Raw genomic sequence first — 18,903 nt, forward strand, 5'->3', positions numbered from 1 at the left:
GTTAGAGCTTGGAGGTGTGGTCTGAGCATACATCTAGGGTGTGAGGGACATATTTCATAGTCTGGGAGAAAGAATGCAGAATCTTCATAGAGGGATTATGGATCAAATAAGATTTTGAGGGAATACTTTGCCTGGTAGAAAAGAGGATCAAAAGAAGTGTTCATGACAGATGTAACTATTTAATCAAAAGCACATTTGGTTGTGTGCATGTATGAATAAGTCACAGTGAATCATATATATATATATATATATATATATATATGTATATATATATATATACATACACACATGTAGTGCACCAAATAAAAATTGTTTTGATAGTACATGGTGGAAAATAGAATGTTTTGTACTAGAAAGAACAAGAATATTTAGTATACTACATAGCAGAAAGGTAAAACCGTAGTGAGTGTCTCCTCAGTACAATGGTCAGTTTTTACCTGGAGGTCACTGCTGAAAGCTCTTGTTGGTGTGCACAGGTGTGACCAGGAAGCATGAGAGAAGTCCCTTTCTCCTTTGATACCCAGGACAATGATAGCCTTGGTGAATTTGTCCTTGAATGTGCTTTGCCCTGAGAATGCCCCTAGAAAACAGAACCCTGGAAGTCAGATTCGGTCTGGTCTGAGGGCACAGGGATTGGCATGCCTCCAAGGGCCTGAAGGGATGCTCATCACCACACGTGAGGAGGAGTAGAGGAGCGGCAATTGCTGGGGCAAAGAAGATGGGGAAGGTCAGACAAGTGAATTCAGTTGTCCCTGAAAGGAAGAGAAATCCTCACAAACCACTCTAGCAGTTCTCAGGCTTTTGTAGTAGTAAGTGTATTTTGCAAAGAGGCATATTTTTGATTGTTTTAAAAAATGTTTTTATTGGTTCTTTATGATTTTACACGATGGTGGAAACATTGTAACATATGCCTACATGCACATAACAATTTACTCAACTTCATTTCCAAGTACTTCGCCATTCCTTCCCTTCCTCCCTCTTTGATCCTCTTTCTCCACTCTGCTGACCTTCCTTCCATTTATTTCATTAAGTTGGTGCATTAAAATTATACATAAGAGTGGGATTCTTTGGGATGTGTTTGTAAATGCATGTGGCATCATTTGGCTGATTTCATTTCTCTGCCTCCTAGATCCCTTTCCTCTCTCTATGGCTCTACCTTCCATTTTATTGCAATCCCATTTTTATTCCTTTTCCCCTCTAACTTTCCCATAAAAGAGGAAACATTCAAAACTCAACTATCTAAGCCTGACTCATTTCACTCTGCATGATGTTCTCCAGTTCCATCCATTTGCCAGCAAATGGCATAACTTTATTCTTCTTTGTGACTGAATCTCCATTGTGAATAGGTACCACAATGTTTTCAACTGCTAAAGGAAAATATAGGTTCAACCATCCAATATGTAGGCACAGGCATTGATTTCCTTGATTATTTGTTTTTAGAGAGTATTCTGGCATGACTTCTAATTTGACTAAAATGTAAGTGAATATAGATAAAAGTACACATACATGTATATTATACATATGTATTTGCATGTGCTTATATAACATATGCTTAATGTCTTTAAGTATGCAGGCTTAGATGTGCTTTTGCAATATAGATTAACTTGAAACATATTAAGAGTTTTGCAAGACATGGTGGTGCATACTTGTGATCCTTCCTGACTTGGGAGGCTGAGGCAGAAAGATTGCATGTTCAACTCCAGCCTGGGTAATTTAGCAAGAACCTGTCTCAAAATAAAAATTTAAAAAATCTGGGGATGTAGCTCAGTGTCAGAGCACCCTGAATTCAATTCTTAGTACCACAAAAAAGATTTTTACCTACAGCTTAATTTTCTTTGGAGGAGCTCCTTATTATAAAAGTAAGGGGCATTCATTTTTGAAAACTTGAAAAGTTGGCTTTGAACCTACTACCATAATTAAAACATTGTTAAAACTGGTTCACTCTTCTCTTCCTGCTTTAAGAAGTTTTTAATTTTAATAACCTTTTTGAGATGTACAATGTACAATTTAAAATGTACAATTCACAGAGTTATGCAACTATCACTGCGATCTAACTTTAGAACATCTTCATTCCTCTCTGAAAATAAAAAAAAAAAAAAATTTACCTCCCACTCTCATTCACCTAACCTTAAGCAACCTCTAATTAACTTTTTACCCCTGTGGGAATGCTTATTCTGGATATCTCATATAAATAATCAAATAATATATGGTCCTCTATGGATTGACTTCTTTTACTCAGCCTGATATTTTTAGGCTTCATCCATATTGAAGGATGTATGAGCATCTTCTTTCTTTTTATTGCCCAACGATTACGATTGCATAAATACCCTAGGTTTTTTTTTTTTCTTTTGGAGTCAGTGTGGCCTTTGAATTTTTCTGGGAATATGAAAATTTCATTCAGGTTATCTTATTTGTTTGCATGTTGTTACTCCTTGCATTCTTTCATAATTTTTTTTATTTAGGTAAAGTTGGTAGTGATGTTCCCTCTTTCATTCTTGATTTTAATAATGTCATTGTTCTCTATTATATTTTTTCTTGGCTAGTCTAGATAAATATTTTTCAACTTGGCAGATCTTTGTTTTCATAGGTTTTTAATTTTGTTTCTCTATTCTTTATTTCACTTATTTCTGGTATAATCTTATTCTCTTCATTCTGTTTATTCTAGGAATATTTTGCTTTTGTGTTTTATTAGTGTACTAGAGTAATACGTAATAGTTGGGTTCAAAACATAAATACATGGAAGATAATTTCCTCCTTTTCAGTCCCCAGTATGTCCTCTTTCTTTCTCCTCTTCCCTCCTGTTCCCCTTCCTCTCCTCTACTTGTTTTCTTTTTTATGGTTTCCTAAGTTGGAAGATGAGGATGTCAGTTTTGGGTTTTTCCTTTTTATAAATTTAGATATTTATAGTTATTTCCCTGTGAATGCTGCTTGTGTTGTATTCCATAAATTTTGTAGGAGGTGGGATTTGGGGGTTCCAAAATTCTAAGAACCAGCATAGTAATTATATACCAAAAGCATCTAGTAATTATATACCAAAAGTGGAGGCAGTTTCCAGACTGTGGCAGGTCAAGAAAGAGAAAAGATGAAGAATGGAAGGGGTTTCATTGAAAAGGGTCTTTGACAGTCTACCAAAAGTCAGGACTTAGAGGCAGAAAAGGGAAATTGCAGAACCTAGTAATGGTGACTACAAGAGAGAGAGCTGGGGTAAAGTCTCCTGGGGTGAAATCTGTCTTGGTGATCACCCCACAGAGAAACACCACAATCTGGGTGTCTGAAAGGACAGTCCACAAGCAAGCCCAAGGTACAGAGTCTCCCTCTGTGGACTACGTGGGGCACTTGCCCAGTGACGTGCTTTATTTTTACAAACCTATAAAATGACAAAGTATTTCCTAGCTAGGTCTGGAGGGAAGGAAAAAATCTACCTGAAAGCAGAGAGTTTTTACTTAGTATGAGTCTCTAGGGAAAAGCAAAATCCTATTATAGAGTGGAGACAGTTTGATGGGAGGCAGGAAATACCAAAGATAACCGTGTGCCTGGCTCAGTGACTGGCAATGAACATGAGAAGGTTAAGGACTGCTGCGTGTTCTCTACTGTCCTTGTCAGACATGATCCTGCCTCTGAAAACATTATCTGTGATGGGCAGGTCCCTTGGGACGCTCTCTTCAGACTTTGAAGTTTCCTTCAATGGAGATAGAAAGAAGCCTATGCAGAGAAATAGGCCTCAACATTTCTTTTATCTCAGAATACAGAAGAAAGCACTGGATTGAGAACCTTGATGAACGACCACATCTCACATACCATTAGCCTTCCTTGTGTCTCTCAGAGATTCCGCCAGCTGAGGAGGAGCCACATCAGAGACCTTGCCCCATGGATGTAATAAATGTCAGACACACTCTTCAATTCCTATTCCCATTGCAGTCTCCCAGGAAATTTTAGCCATAGCATGTGAGGACTTCATTACCTGCCTGTTGTGTTTGTTAACGGAAATGGCACAGCTAAATCTTCGGGCAACACTTTGAAACCAGCACCTCTGGTGTTTTGATAACATTTTTTCCCCATTACTTCCGTTCCTTCTTAAAGAGCATGGCGGAATGTCAAGGGAGCTGCAGCGCTCCAGGGAAGGGGGGCGGGGAGATGTGCATGCCTCTTCAAAACCAAATAATATGCTCACTTTGCCCTGCCATAAACGGTTGTATCTGATTTCATAAGTCTAAACGGATTATTTGTAGGTACAGAGGGGATAACAGAGAGGAAACATTGTGCTAGATAATACTGCTTATGACGGTAAACTCTCCCTTCTCATTCCCTTTATTTTTCCTTTCAAACTGAGAGGGAAAGGATGTCTCTCTTTGGGAAGGCAGATTTCTGGGTTAATACTGCTCCTCAGGGACAGTAATGACACAGAAATTTCGGTTCAAAAGCACCTTGAGTGCTTCAGCTGTCCTAATAACTCAAGGATAGAGAGAGTCCCACATGGGGTGCAGGACTGTGAACCAATCATAGGGCTGAGTGACAGGAATGGCATAGCTCTGCAATGGGGCAAATCCTTAAAAATGTCTCCTCTCCGAGAAAAGGCTAATGGCATCATTTCTTTGGCTACAGAGTAGGAATTATTTCTCAGGATGCTGACATCGTGAATGTCAGCTTCTTGATGTATGGTCCAATTTAGCAATAACTCTGCCTTCCTGTCAAGCTCCAGGAGAGGGGGGACTTTTCATATGCCCAGACTATAGTTTTATGGGGTCTCCTCTCCCTGGGAACCTCATCTGGCCTCATCCTGCAGCAATGTCTCTTGAAATGAGATGCTCTGCAGATTTCTGTGCTGCAGGATCAGGCATGCCAACAGCAGCATATGCACTGAAGGAGCCCGATGTGGTGCAAACCTATTTGCTCCTTGTGGTGCTGTCTGACAATCTGTAGGTCATGATCAATGGACTTTCCTTACCTACCATCAGGTGCAAGTTCCCGAGGGGCAGGAGGACTCCACTCACTTTGCCTTCACACCATCAACAGCCAATCTTGAAAAGTTTGTTGTGGGCACCTCAAGGTGAATACTTCAGAGTCCTGAAAACAAAGATCCAATGTCTGATTGGAGCACATGCCATAATAGAGGTATGCAAAGGAAGTGGGCGGTGGGGGGCAGTGTGTGAAAAAGTTGAATGTATTCAGAATAGGTTATGCTCAGTTGAAGTTATTTCTCAGGGTTAGCGAGCTCTACCACAATAATTGAAATTTATTGTATTTCCCCTAAAATTTTGATGATGAAACATTTATGTCTAGAAATCTCCTTTATATTACTAAGGGTTATGAGATGATTGAACAGAAAATATACTTTAGACCAAGCACAATTATGACATATCTGTCCCAGGAGTCTTGTGGGGGCTCAGATTTGCTACATTTAAAAGAGGCTTGTTGGAAGTTTGAAAAAAACAACGAACATCCTGTGCCCAGCTGGTTTTCTGTGAGCTGCATCTGTGTCCCCAAGTCTGGAGAGGCTGGCAAGAGCAAACCCTTCTCAATAAAGAGTAGAGACCTCCCCTGTGGCCCTTTGGAGGTGATGTGATCCAGGACACCCTCAGATGCTGTGGGAGCAGTCATCACCCCCAGCACACCCTCAGCGAGTCTGGCTGCAGCACACCTGCATCGTCAGCATGCTGCACTTTACTTACAATCAACATTACTTGAGATGCTCTGGGGTGATGTATTTAAAATGAGAGTCATATATTTTAGTGGCACCGCACCGAATAAGGGAATAATTACCATTCCACCTGCCTGCTTATGGTATAAAACAAACATTGAGAGTCAGAAAGGAGGGGATGATGGCATATCTGCTGCAAAAGGGGGAAGAAGAAGAATCAAAATCTCAGGAAATTCTATTTATTCCTGGATTCTCACATTCACTGCTATTTATGTCCTGACTCCAGCTTTAAACCTATATTATTTTTCTGGGTATAATCAAAATTCATACAAATATGTTCATGTAAGTAAACTTTTTACTTCATATAGTTCTAGATTTATAGAAAAGTTGCAGAATTCCTATCTACCCAATGTCCAGTCTTCTGTAGTATTAACATTTTATAACCACATGGTACATTCATCACAATTAATGAAAAAGATTGGTATATTATTATCAATTAAAGTTCATGTTTCATTCATATTTATTCTTTAGTTTTTACCTATTTTCTTTCCTTCTGTTCTAGAATCTCATTTAGGATATAACATTTAGTTGTTATATCTCTTTAAGTTTCTATTGGGTGTAATAATTTCTCATGCTTTCCTTGTTTTTGATGACCTTGATAGTTTTGTGGAGTACTGGTCAGGAATTTTGTACGATGTCCTTCAATTGAGAGTTGCCTGATGCTATCACATGACTTACTTTTACACCAATGTAAATAGTGAATTATTCACAACAGCCAAAAGGCAGAAACAACTCATGTGTCCATCAACAGTAGAATACATAAACAAAAAATGGTGTACAATTCAATAGAATATTATTTAGCCTAAAATAATAAAATTTTGATCTATGCTACAGCATGAATGAACTCTGACACCATTATGCTAAGAGAAAAGTAAGATACAAAAGGATAACAGATATTGTTTGATTCCACGTACTTGAATCACTTAGAATAGATATCTCCATAGAGACAGGAAAAAGAAGTTAGTAGAGGCTAGGAGAAGATAACAGGTGAGTTATTGTTTTATAGGTGCAATTTCTGTTTGGGATGATAAAAATGTTTTAGAAATGAATGGTGGTGATGGTTGCAAACATTGTGAATGTACTGAATTGTGCATTTAAAAATGGCTAAAATGGTAAATTTTGTCTTATGTATATTTATGACAAAAATCAGGAAAACCATCCTGAAAATCTTCCAGGTACATAGCAGGGTTGCTGACCACCGGCCTTGACCCTTTGTACTGTTTCATCTGTGAGGTCCTCTCCCTAAAACAAGCCTCTTCACATTTTCACCCTCAGTGTGTTGGGGTAGATGCTGGCCTTCAATTAGATTGTCAGTCTGGAAACCTGGCTCTTACCATTTTCTAGGCATGGTGGGCACCATCTTCAACTTCCCTAAGACTCCCATTGTCTCATCTACAAAACTGGAAAGTGCCTCAATTTTTCAAAAATTAAGATGTTTCATACAGAGGACTTAGAATAGTGTATGTCATCTGGGTCATGTGTGGTGATAACTAAGGTGATTTCCTGAATTGATGTGTGGATAAAAATGGGAAGGCCATACTTACTTAGAGCAATAGTCCACCCACTCTCAGATTAAGGTTGTACCTGAGGACTCTGCATTTTTGTCAACTAATCCTTCCAGATGTTTCTGGTGCAGGGACCACAGTTTGAGAACCATGAGCTTAGCCATTAAGGAGATACTGTCTTTTTGGATTATCTGAAGTTGACTAAAAGACTCTGTTCTTGGAATGTAATTTTAAATAATGTTTATTATCTTATTTGAAGCACTATTTCTTAACTTGTCTGTGATCTTAATCATTACACTTCATCGAGCATTTCAAAACACATGTGCTGTAAGCGAAGCAGTTAATCTTTGAACTAAGTATTAAACTAAGTTAAAATAACTTCTGGCGTTCTATTGCACAGCAAGATGACTGCAATTAACAATAATGCTTTGCATATTTCAAAACACCTATGAAAGAGAATGTTGAATGTTCTCATCATAAAAATGATGAATATTTAAGGTGATGAAAATGCTAATTAGCCTGCTTTGATCATGCCACAGTGTATACATGTATCAAAACATCATATTGTACCCTATAAACATATACAACTATTATTTGTCAATTTAAAAAGTTTGAATCTTAAGGTTTAGCAAATTCAGTCATGTAGTTTCTAAAAGCCTGGAGGATTACTGAGTCATGCTTCAGGGAGAACAAGTCAGTGAGAAACCACCCAAGAGTCCTGAGTCTTATTGCAGATGTTGAAATCTCTGCTGCCTCAGAGGGAGAATCGATTTCTTTATGCTGTCAGACTTCCTGCCTGACAATCTTATCACAGCTTTCTGACTTACCAACTTGGACTTTGAGAAATGTAATGAAATAAGCATGTGCCAGTACATGGGCATCAGAAACCAGTGGGAAAAGGACTCAAGCCCCTTCCTATAAACCAGTGTATTGGGTGTGAGTCCTGGGATTCCTGCTTAAGGGCAGTAAGAACATTGACAAATTATTTGCTCTTTCTTAGCATTTGTAACCTCACATATAAAATGGGAATAATGGTTTCTTCCTAAAGTATTGCTATTGTGCTTGGCACATGGTAGAAACTCAATGAATGAATGTTTGTATTTTAGTTGCTATGATTTGATGACCCCAGGGGTAGAAATAAAGTCTCAGACTCAGTTCCTGCAGGTCATGAAACAAAAGATCACTTGGTTTCCTCTCCTTCCTCCTGCTCCTCCTCCTCCTTTTCCTCCTCCTGTTTCTGTTCACTTCCTCTCTCATGCAAATATATTTCCTGTTGGCAAACCTCTATAGACAAGTTTCTTAGCAGTGCTTTCCAGAAGGTGCTTGCATATAGCCCCCTCCTGCACTTTCTCCTCCTCTGACCCCATTAGGGAACTCAGCATTCTAAGGAGTTGCTCAAATTCCACTTGAGTCTCTGCAAAATCAGTTAAACAAGACCAGCCGCATCCCATGCTTTCTCATTGGTATGCCATTCCACTCAAGAGTGCTGGGCACTGTAAATGACACATGAATTATGTATGCCAGGGCTCAGCATCACATTTAGCATGCCTGAAGCAACATGCATTTTGAAGGAAAGTCATTTTGAATCCGTGATGTATTACACATCTAAACACTTAGCAGAAGCCAGGGCTTGCATGCTGGTGTCTTAGAGCTTGGAAGGGTGAGCACACAGTGTGACTATGGCCCTCTCTCAGTTCCTGTGGCATTGCATTCAAATCCTCCACCCATGTGGGAAGTCTGCTCCCCCACTGCCCCTCCCCTCGTGGTCAATCTTTCGGATTTAGCCTTTCTTTTTTCCTCTGCAATATGCCAATCTTTCAAGCTTCAAGGTGAAGCTCAGTAAAGCTTAGCATTTCCCTCTACACCTCATGGCACATGATATCCAAACACCTCTTTGCTGTCTGCAGCACAAGGTTATGGCTCCTGTAGTCCTTCAGCAAGGATAACATGACTCAACTCAGTGGGATCATTCTGTACTCATAGAACCATGCTGCTCTGCACGGGTGGGAACTTCATTTGGGAACTTCACAGAAATGAAGCAGATCAACCGTGGACTTTGTAGTGCCCTCAACACTCTGCTTCCAAACACATTGGTTCTTTTCTCAAGAATTACATCTCTTTCCTTCTTTATCTGGAAAACTACAGGCTTCCTTGGAGTCCATTCCAGTTGGAATCATTTTTAAGCTTTCTGCATTCCTGTCTGCCTATTCCCACTACCACTCCTCCTCCCCAAGCAAGCAACACACAAAACAGAAACAAAATCTCAGGTGGACATCACCCTGCCTGCTTCTTGTTGAATAATTGCATTTCACTGCAATTATTTCCCCCTGTTAGATTCGTCGCTTCTGGAGACACAGAGCTACACTCTCCTTTTATCTTTTATCACTAGCCTCCAGTGCTGGAAAGTTTCACAAAAAGCTACCATCTTGATTTTGTGAGACCATGACTTATGTAAAAGCTAGTGCTTATATGAAATGGTGCATGGTTAGAGGCACTGGGCTCTTGAGAATTAACTCCCCGTGGCTTCAGTGCTGATGTGATTCTTTATCCCAGGCATGAATGACATTGACAGCTGAACTCAAGTCTACTGGCTTCGTGGACTACTGAAAGGACCCAATTAATGCAATATAGTTTAGTAGATCAGGCTCGCCACGGGGCAGATATGAAGGGCTCTCAACATTGTATCACCTGAAGAATGTATTCCACATTCTAAAGAGTTCTTACTTATTATTTCACTTTAATTGCCCTAAGAACAGTTCTCAAAATGTTAGCTGTGGCATCTGGGAACTGTGATCACCATCCTTCTTGTTTCCTGTGCTAAACAATATTGGACCCTGCAAAAATAACCTTAGCTGATTTGCTCTGGAAAACACTTATTCCAAGAAGATAAGACTGGGAGCAGTGGAAAATAGCTTCCTTATCAAAACTGACTGTTTGATATATCCTTACTCACTTCAAGGCCCTCACCTATCTGTGTCCATAAATCAAAATCTATTATGCAAAATTTTTTTCCAGTCCAAACCAGTTTCTTTCTTCAAAGAGCCCTGCCTAAAAGTGATCTGGTTTATACCATAAAATACTATAAATATCCTTCAGGTGGTTCCCTTTCTGAGATGTTATGAGAATTTTGTCAAGGTGGTGTTTTTGCAGTAATTTAATTTACTTTACTTTGCTCAACCAGAAGTTTTTAGGGGATTTTAGTGGTCTTGTTGAGACCTCCAGGCCTATGGCTCAAATATGTAAAAATGAGATTCAGATGTCTCATGATCTGCTCATCTCTTTAGAAAACCTTTGAAGATCAGGCCAACAGCAAAATATAAATAATAAATAAATAAATAAATAAATAAATAATAAATAAAATCGTCAAGGTAGGAAAACTGTGACCATATCCATACTTTATATTCCATGTGTTTCTTCACTCAACAGTCAGAGAATATCTTCAATCCCCCTCAAATCTATTTGTTCTTGTTTTCAGTGTAATTCTAACAACTTTGGTTGTCTGATTTCCCAACCTACAGCAAATGAAACACTACTGAGTTTTTAAGAAAATGCAGCAATGTAGTCTCTCTGCTTACAGACAGAGAGCAAAGGACCATCTGACTTGCATCTGGCCTGGAGAACACCGGCCACCACAGAGCAGCATGCCTTAGGTACCCCAAAGCTTGCTGTTCCCCTAGGAGGGTTCTTTACCTATCTTTGCTTCAGTGCCCTTTGATCCAACTCTAATCTTTCTCTCACACTGCTGATCCTGCCTTTGTCCCTCTGACCTTGGTGCTGTTAGTTACTCCCCAGGCCAGGTCCCTCAGATGTGAACTAACACGGAACTTTCCCTCAAACTCCCTACCTACCTCATTCATGGCAAGCTGGAATTTTTGGCCCAAAGATAATTTTTCTTCTACTTCCTGAATTAATTCAATTTCTTATAAACCTAATAAAAATGTGCATGGAAACCACTTTTTAAATCTCACTACCTCTTGACATCTCCTGTAGACATTCAGGCCTCTGATTAGTTGTACTAGGTAGAACTCTCCATACTTTTCCTGAATCTTCCCTTGTTCTGTGTTTTTTAACAAAAAATGGTACCATCCTTCTGGTCATTTGAGAGAAGAAACTGGACATTACTCTCATCTCCTGTTCCTTTCCCTTGCTGCCCGATCTCATCCTCAGTTCCAAGTCCAGGAGAATTTTCTTCCTGAATGTTTTTCATGATAACCCCACAACCTCATTCCCCTAAATTAATTCTGTAGTTTCCTAACTACTGCTCCATACTAAAGTCTCTTCCCCCATCCCATGTTGCTGTCACTGTTCCACTGTCTAGCTGAAAAGTAAATCATGCTACTTCCTAAGTAAGATTCTAACCCAACACTCACTATCATTAGAATTTTTGCCAGTAGAATTACTGAGGCCTGAGCCCCATTCTCAGATGTTTGGCACAATGGATTGAGATCAGGATGCCAGATTTCCAAATGATTTCCATGTGCAGCTAGCATCACAAACTCCATGCTGAGTCCAGAGCCTAGCACCTGTGTTTATCCACTACCATCTCAGGCACAAGACTTCCTGCTGGGCCTGACTTAATTCAGATCCTCAAATGCTCTTCCTTTGAAAATGTCTTTTCTTCTTCCTGTTTCTAACCTCACCACCTGCTAGGTGCTTACCTGCTTTTGTGAAGAGTCAAGTAAAGGAAACTTCCTCAGCTAAATTTTGTGGTCCTTTCTTGGTACGTGTTGCACATATCTAATCTGAAAATCCAAATTGCTTCAAAATCTGAAGCTTTCTGAGTATAAACAGACAACACAAGAGGAAAATTCCAAAACATGAGACTGTTTCATGCACAATATTTTAAATATATTGTATAAAATTACCTTTAGACTAAGTGTTTAAGGCGTATATAAAATATAAGTAAACTTGTGGTCCCAAGCATTTAGGATGAGGGATGTTCAACTAAAGACTTGACTGCTTCCTCTGCAGTATCCCATATTTTCCAGATTTTTTACTGGCTCAAGTAAAACACTGGAGGATACTTATTTGTTTCATGTGCCCCCCAAATCCATTTACTGAGAGCCAACTCCTTGTCAGGCAAATGCTAAAGAGTACCAACGTAGAATGTCTATCTAGTGAGGCAGGTAGACATTAAGAAAACAACAAATATAAATGTGGTGTGTGAGGAAGGGAAAGAAGTGTGCACAATGAATGAGAACAATGGGGAACCACTCCTAGATGCTCCTGGAAGTTCCTCTTTAATCTGTGGAACTCATTCTCACTACCTGAGGGCCCACTTATTCAGGAGGTTAAGAGGAGATCAGATGGGAATCAGATGGGAAGGCAGAAGAGCAGCAGGTGGTGTGGGCTTCTGAGGTCTTTGTCCTTCAACAGGTTTTTAAATTATTTGTAGTGCATTGCATACCTTGAACTCCTTCAATTGTTCATTTTTTTTTTTTTTCTGTAAGATCTGTGGTTCCTGGGTGTGCTCAGACCATTCTGTTTGGTGCAAGGCTTCTGGATTCTACACCTGGATGAACATAGTAGAAATATTCACAGATAACTGAGGTCATTGTCTTGGTCCATTTTTAAACTATAACAAAATACCAGAGAGTGGATCATTTATGAAGAGAAGACATTTGTTTCTCAATTCTGGAGACTGGGAAGTCCACAACTGAGGCTCTAGTAGTCTCCATATCTTGTGAGGTCTGCTTCAAGAACATAGTGTGTCCTCACATGGTGGAAGGGATGAAAGGGTAAATGAACTGAACGCTGTGTGAAACCTCTTGTGCAAGAGTCCTTACCCATTAATGAGGGAGGCCCCACCTCTGAAGTCTGTTATACTGGATATTATTTCAAAGTAAATTTTGGAGGGACACAGACATTTAAACCACAGTAGGCATCTGTGTGGCCGTGGGAACACAATGCCCAGACCTGGACATTTTGAGGAGGGATCCAGACCCACAGCCTGGAATGGGCAGAAAACACATCAGTGTCACCCAGCACCTTGAGGATATGAGATTCCCTTCCCTACCTCAGACTTGGCCTGAACACTGAGAGTGGGATTAGAGGGATTGGTCGAAATGAAGTCACCAATCTAATGTCCAACCCAGGTTTGGTGTGAGCCTCTACTCCTGTCTGTCCCAGCACATATCCCTGTAGGAGCAACTTCTCCTATGTTCACTCAATCAGGCTAAGGGACTATCCCAGATGATGCCAAGGATCAGCAGGATTTCCAGGGGCCTGTGTTAAGTACATCTCATGGTTGAGGCAAGGAAAAGGAGGGAGTGACAGTACAGCCCTGAACAGACACTGGAGTCAGCCTTGAAAGAGCACGGCCACCAGCCACCAGCCCATGTCCACAAAGAAGTTCTTCCCACACAGTGAAGTCAGTCACCTTTGAGTGTCACCCTGATCACAGCATTCATCCAAGGATGTCACTAACCGTGAGAATGAACACCTTCAGTGAACTAATAAAAATCTGCATGAGGAACAAAGGCCCTCATGTTGCTAACATGGGCTTCTCAAAGCAAGGGCAGCCTGGAAATGACATCAGAAATTCAGTCATTTTCATGACTTCCAGAAAATCAAAGAAGGCATGATAGATTTCTGGATATCTCCAAATATCTTGAAAAGATGTAATAACAGGTGTCCATCTTCTGTGATGGTTTCCTTGCATCCCACTCTGGAGGGAGCTGGTGTGCATGGGGAAGAGGAGGGCAGAGGAACCCAAGTGCAGATGGTCAGTGGAAATGTCCTTCCTAGCCTCAGGGCTGAGCATGTGCACTGGGAGAGGAAGGGCCAAGATGGAGTAGACCTTCCCTGAAAGGTCTTAAGAAATGGCAAAGAGCTTGGAGAAGAGGGCAGATCTGCCTAGGCCTAGGGGATGTTGGCTGAGGCCTGGGTAACAATCAGCATGGACTTGAGAAGCATGGTTGCAGATGTCATCAGAAGAGCCTGGAGGTGCAAGGAGCCAAGAGTTATGGAGAGGGAGCACCAGGAGGTAAGGAGGTGAATCTGGCAATCCACACTGTTTGGGCTTGTGGAGGATGTGAGGTTTAAACCGGGCTAGATTCTGCCCTCACAGATGATGGGATATGGGTTTCTTCAGGGCTGATACTTAGTTCTGCCACCATTTCCAGACCACGATATAGAGCTTGGCACATAGAGGGTTGTGAAAACATGAATCAATAAATGATGTGCTTTGACTCTGCATAAGTATTGAAAAATCCCCAATACTGCTCATCAAAAAGAGGGATCATAATCATATAAGACCCTATGGGGTTAGGCTAAAACCAACAATTACACAATTGTTTCAGGATTCCAAATATGCATCAGGTAAAGCCAGGGAATATGTCCTTAGTATGGTCAGCCAGACGCTTCAGCCCTTCTAAAATTTATAGTGTTTGTGACACTAAAACTTAGGCTGAAGTAAATAAGTACCTCAATGTAGGTTTCCAAACACTGGAGTATAAAACAAAAGTCTACATTCAGGGAGATTATTTGGAAATGGATTGCAGAGAGCCATAGAAAGGAACTAGGGAAGGCAATGGTGAGAGCCAATTTAAAGAAGCATTAGGAATTTGGCCATCAATGCTTTTGGCTTTGGCCCAATGCTGCAGGTCTTTTGAATAAAATTATTGCATTAGCTGTCCATTTGGGGGACTAGAGTTTAATGAATCTTGATCCTGATGTAAGTATATTCCCAAGGTGCTTGGCCACCATAGCACTAAGAACCTGAGGCCTGAATTCAGAATCTGGTCCTCACTATTTACTATCAGTAATTTAAAACATTTGTGTGGCTATTTGCTCATGTCAAAGAGTATGTCTCTACCCTGCACAGGCTGAGTTCAAAACTTTCCTTAGAGACCTGCTTTTGTAGCCTTATTTGAAGAAAGCTTACTGTAGATATGCATGTGTGTATGTGTGTGACTCACTTCTTTATTCTGAGAGGAAGGATAGCAAACCATTTGTTAATCAACTTTCCATTGCTGTGATAAAATACTTGTGAAGAGAAAGTTTTATTTTGGCTCACAGCTTCAGAGGTTTCAGTCCATGGCTATTTGACTCTGTTGCTTTGGGTCTGTTATAGTATAGTATATCATGATAGGGGGGCTTGTTCACCTCATGGCAATTTGAAAGCAAAAAGAGAAAGAGAAAGGAAGAGGCTGGGTTCTCTATATCCCCTTTAAGGGCATGCCCCCAATGACCTAACTTCCTGACTCTAGGCTCCAGGCCTTTAGTTCCACTACCTCCCAGTGGTGCCACAGGGTGGCAACCTAGCCTTTAACACAGGACCTTTATAGTTTGACTTCAAACTATAGCATCCTTTTAGGTAGTTAAGAATTTCAGGATGTGTTTATTCTGGCATGTCAAAATTTGCTGAGAATTCTATCTCAAAGTGATATCTTCAAGAGGTTCCCAGAATGTAGGATACCCAGGAATTTAGTTTCCAAAGCGAGGGAGAGAAGAGAGAGTGAAAGATGATTAGAGGAGTTCATTGGGCTAAGACACGAAACCAAGAAGATAACAAACTAGAATAAATGTGTGTCTCTTCCCAAGTAAGGCAGTTGAACAAGTAAGCACAGAACAAATCCAAAAAACAAACAAACAAACAAACAAGCAAGCAAACAAACAAAACAGGCAGACATGAGCAATTTCATCTGAGTGTCAGGCATGTGAAAGCATGCTGTGAAAGATGCACTGCCCTATCTACCTCCTTATAGGGGACTGGAGTGGTGTCTCCTTAGCCCATATCCCCAGTCAGCTCTATCAGGGATTCCTCTCCATACCCTGAGAACAATTTCTGAGGAGACCTGGAGGCACTTCTTCATCTTTCTCTGCCCTCCATGCCTGACAAAGGTTAGGTAAGGGGAAAATGTACAACCTAGAAGGCTAGGTGGCCTCCCTGGGGATCTCAGCACCTCAGGAGGGTTATCCAAGAGAAAAGAACAGGGAAGCCTATCTGCAGAGGGAGGTCCACTCTGAGTAGTGGACAGTACTGGAACAGCTTTCCTGAAAGGCCTGAGCAGGGTTCCTTTGGACAGTGGGGAGGAGTCAGGAATGCAGGAAATTTCTCCCTTTTCTCACATTTTTAGTTTAGGCAACGACTCTGTCTCCTGCCTCTGTCCCTGCCTGAAGCTGTTTTTCTGAACTCTACTGTTGATCTCCTCCATTGTTTCTCTTTCACTTGATCATCTCCTTCATTCCTTTCCCTTTGAAACTCCTCATGTATGCTTTCCACCTCCATTGTGAGCCTTGCTTCCATGTCTTCCTGCTCCCCAGTCTTCCCACTCAACTCCATTGAATATGACCCCATGTTTTCCTCCTGGTCCTGTGAGCTGTGGGCATGACACAGGCCACTGTCTCTAATTACTCAACCCTCCAAATAGGGCTCCCTTTCTGAGGTCCCCTGCTCTGCTTGATCTAGACTTCTGTTCTGAATACATCATTTGTGGGAAGGTAGGTTGTAACCCCATAAGCTTCCTGACATCCTCTGAAGCATACTGGGAACAGACAAGAGGCCTATCAGGAAAAAGGCCTTCAAATTTGGCAGTCCAGATCCCTGAATCCAAGGGAACCCAGGCAATGTGGAGGTACCCTTGAGGCCATCAATGCAAAGGGCCTAATGTGCAATGATGTGGAATGCCCGTGGTATGCACATCCTAGAACAGAATTAAGAGAGAACCTATCCTGGGGTCAGAGTCAGGGCTGACAACTAAGCAAGTAAAATATGGTTGGCACAGTTAAATTTGAATTTCAGACAAACCATGAATATGGTACAATTGTGTCCCTTACCATATTAGGCATGCATAACCTGGTAAGCTGAATAAATCTTCCAAAAACGTCCATGTCCTAATTCCTAGAATTTGTGAGTATATTACATTACAAAACAAATGGTTATTAAGGTTTTCCATCAACTCCCAAAATAATATTATCCTGAATTATTTGGGTGGGCCCAATGGAAGCAGAAGAAACCAAAATGGGCAAGGGTGAAGACGACTAGCCAGTGTTAGCATGATGCCTGGGAGGAGGACTTTACCAGTCACTGCTGGCTTTGAATACGGGGGAGAGGCCAGGAGCCAATGACTGCCGAAGGCTCTGGAAGCTGCTAAGGGTAAGGAAATGGATCCTTCCCTCAGAGGCTTCAATAGGAACCAGCACTGCCAACATCTTGACCTTAGCCCAGGGAGACCCATCTCAGACTTCTGACCTCTGGAACTGTGGGATAACAAAGGTGTGTTGTCCTACTGAGATTGGGGCACGTTGCTAGAGCATCAGTAGGAAATGAACAGACAAATACTAAAAAATGATTACTTGACATTCATGTTTAATTGTGCTCTTTGCATTTTCTCTGGTAACCCTAATCAGAGCTGTGTAAATTACCAAACTTGATTGTGTCCAGAAGCCAGACTAGAATCCCTGATAGGAGCATGTGGAATCTGACAGAAACTTCAGTGCTGTAATCTATAAAATTGAGACAATAGCAAATAAGTTGTTAAGAAAGGTCTTTATGAGCTGCCCTGTAGGGATGTTTTGAATATGTTTATTGTAAATACCAGAGCACCAGCACAGTTTCTAACTGGCTGAGTAACTGAAATTATTCAGCTCTTTTCCCCTTCCCCCACTGCTGGTGGGATGGGTCTTGATGTCTTCCAAGAGCTTGATTCTCCTGAATATTTAGAGTGGTTAATGCAGGACTCATACAGGCTGCTGAGTCATCTATATCCAGGAGGGGTGCTTATTGCAAGGGGGTAGGGCTCTACTCCCAACAAATCGGCTGTGAGTAATATCGCCATTTACCAGTAATGAGCTCTGCTTCCTCAAATGTTGAAGTTTGAACATTAGAGAAGCACGCCATGGCAAGCATATCAAGCAGGTTTTATTTAAAGGTAATAATACAGACTTCTCCCAGGAGGGAGAAGGGGGCCATGGCTGATGTTCTAGAGTCTCAAGAAGTGAGCTTACCTTGCAACTCTTATATATTAGGGTCTTTCTTGTTCTGTTCTCTCTCCCTTATCTTTCCTTCCTGCCTATGTGACTAGGCCCAGGAGTTGCCAGTGACATAGCAAAAAAGTTGAGCAGCAGATTGCAGGGGGAGAGCCAAAGTGATTCAGGTAAGGGCCCAGGGCGCATTAATTAGCAACTCTCTGCCTGTAGTCCTGAATAAGGACAGGTAGACTTGGTAATCAGTGGCCCCTGAGGTTTTTGACATTCCATTCTCCCAGGGGCAGTCTCCAACTTCCAGATGCAGATGACTCTCATGGCCTCTGTTTCCTAAATTTGACCTGATGCCCTATTTCTACACTAACTGCCTGTCCCGAATTCTGGCTTCATGAGTAGACCACACACAGAATCCCACTGCCAGGAGAAAACTAAAGGCCATCCAGAGCAACCTTGAAGACCAGGAAGACTAACTGAGAGACTCTACACAGAAAGTGACTTCACCTCTAAGCAGAGAGTCACTTCTGCCTCTGCAGTGTGGGTACAATCTGACCTCAGAGCTTATTCTTATTGTTCTCTGAGTCACATTTATGAAGTTAAGATTCAATCAGCTGAGTGACATATTTCTTAAAACTTTCTTGAGTCCCTAATTGCCATGCACTGATTTGTGTCTATGTACAACATGTATGTGCGTGTGTATATGTGCATGCATGCTTGAACTTGTGCAGTTAACAGGTATCACAATGTGAAATATGCATAACCCATGACTAGCTA

Source organism: Sciurus vulgaris (assembly GCF_902686455.1).
Source record: "Sciurus vulgaris genome assembly, chromosome: 3".
Classification (NCBI taxonomy): Eukaryota; Metazoa; Chordata; class Mammalia; order Rodentia; family Sciuridae; genus Sciurus; species Sciurus vulgaris.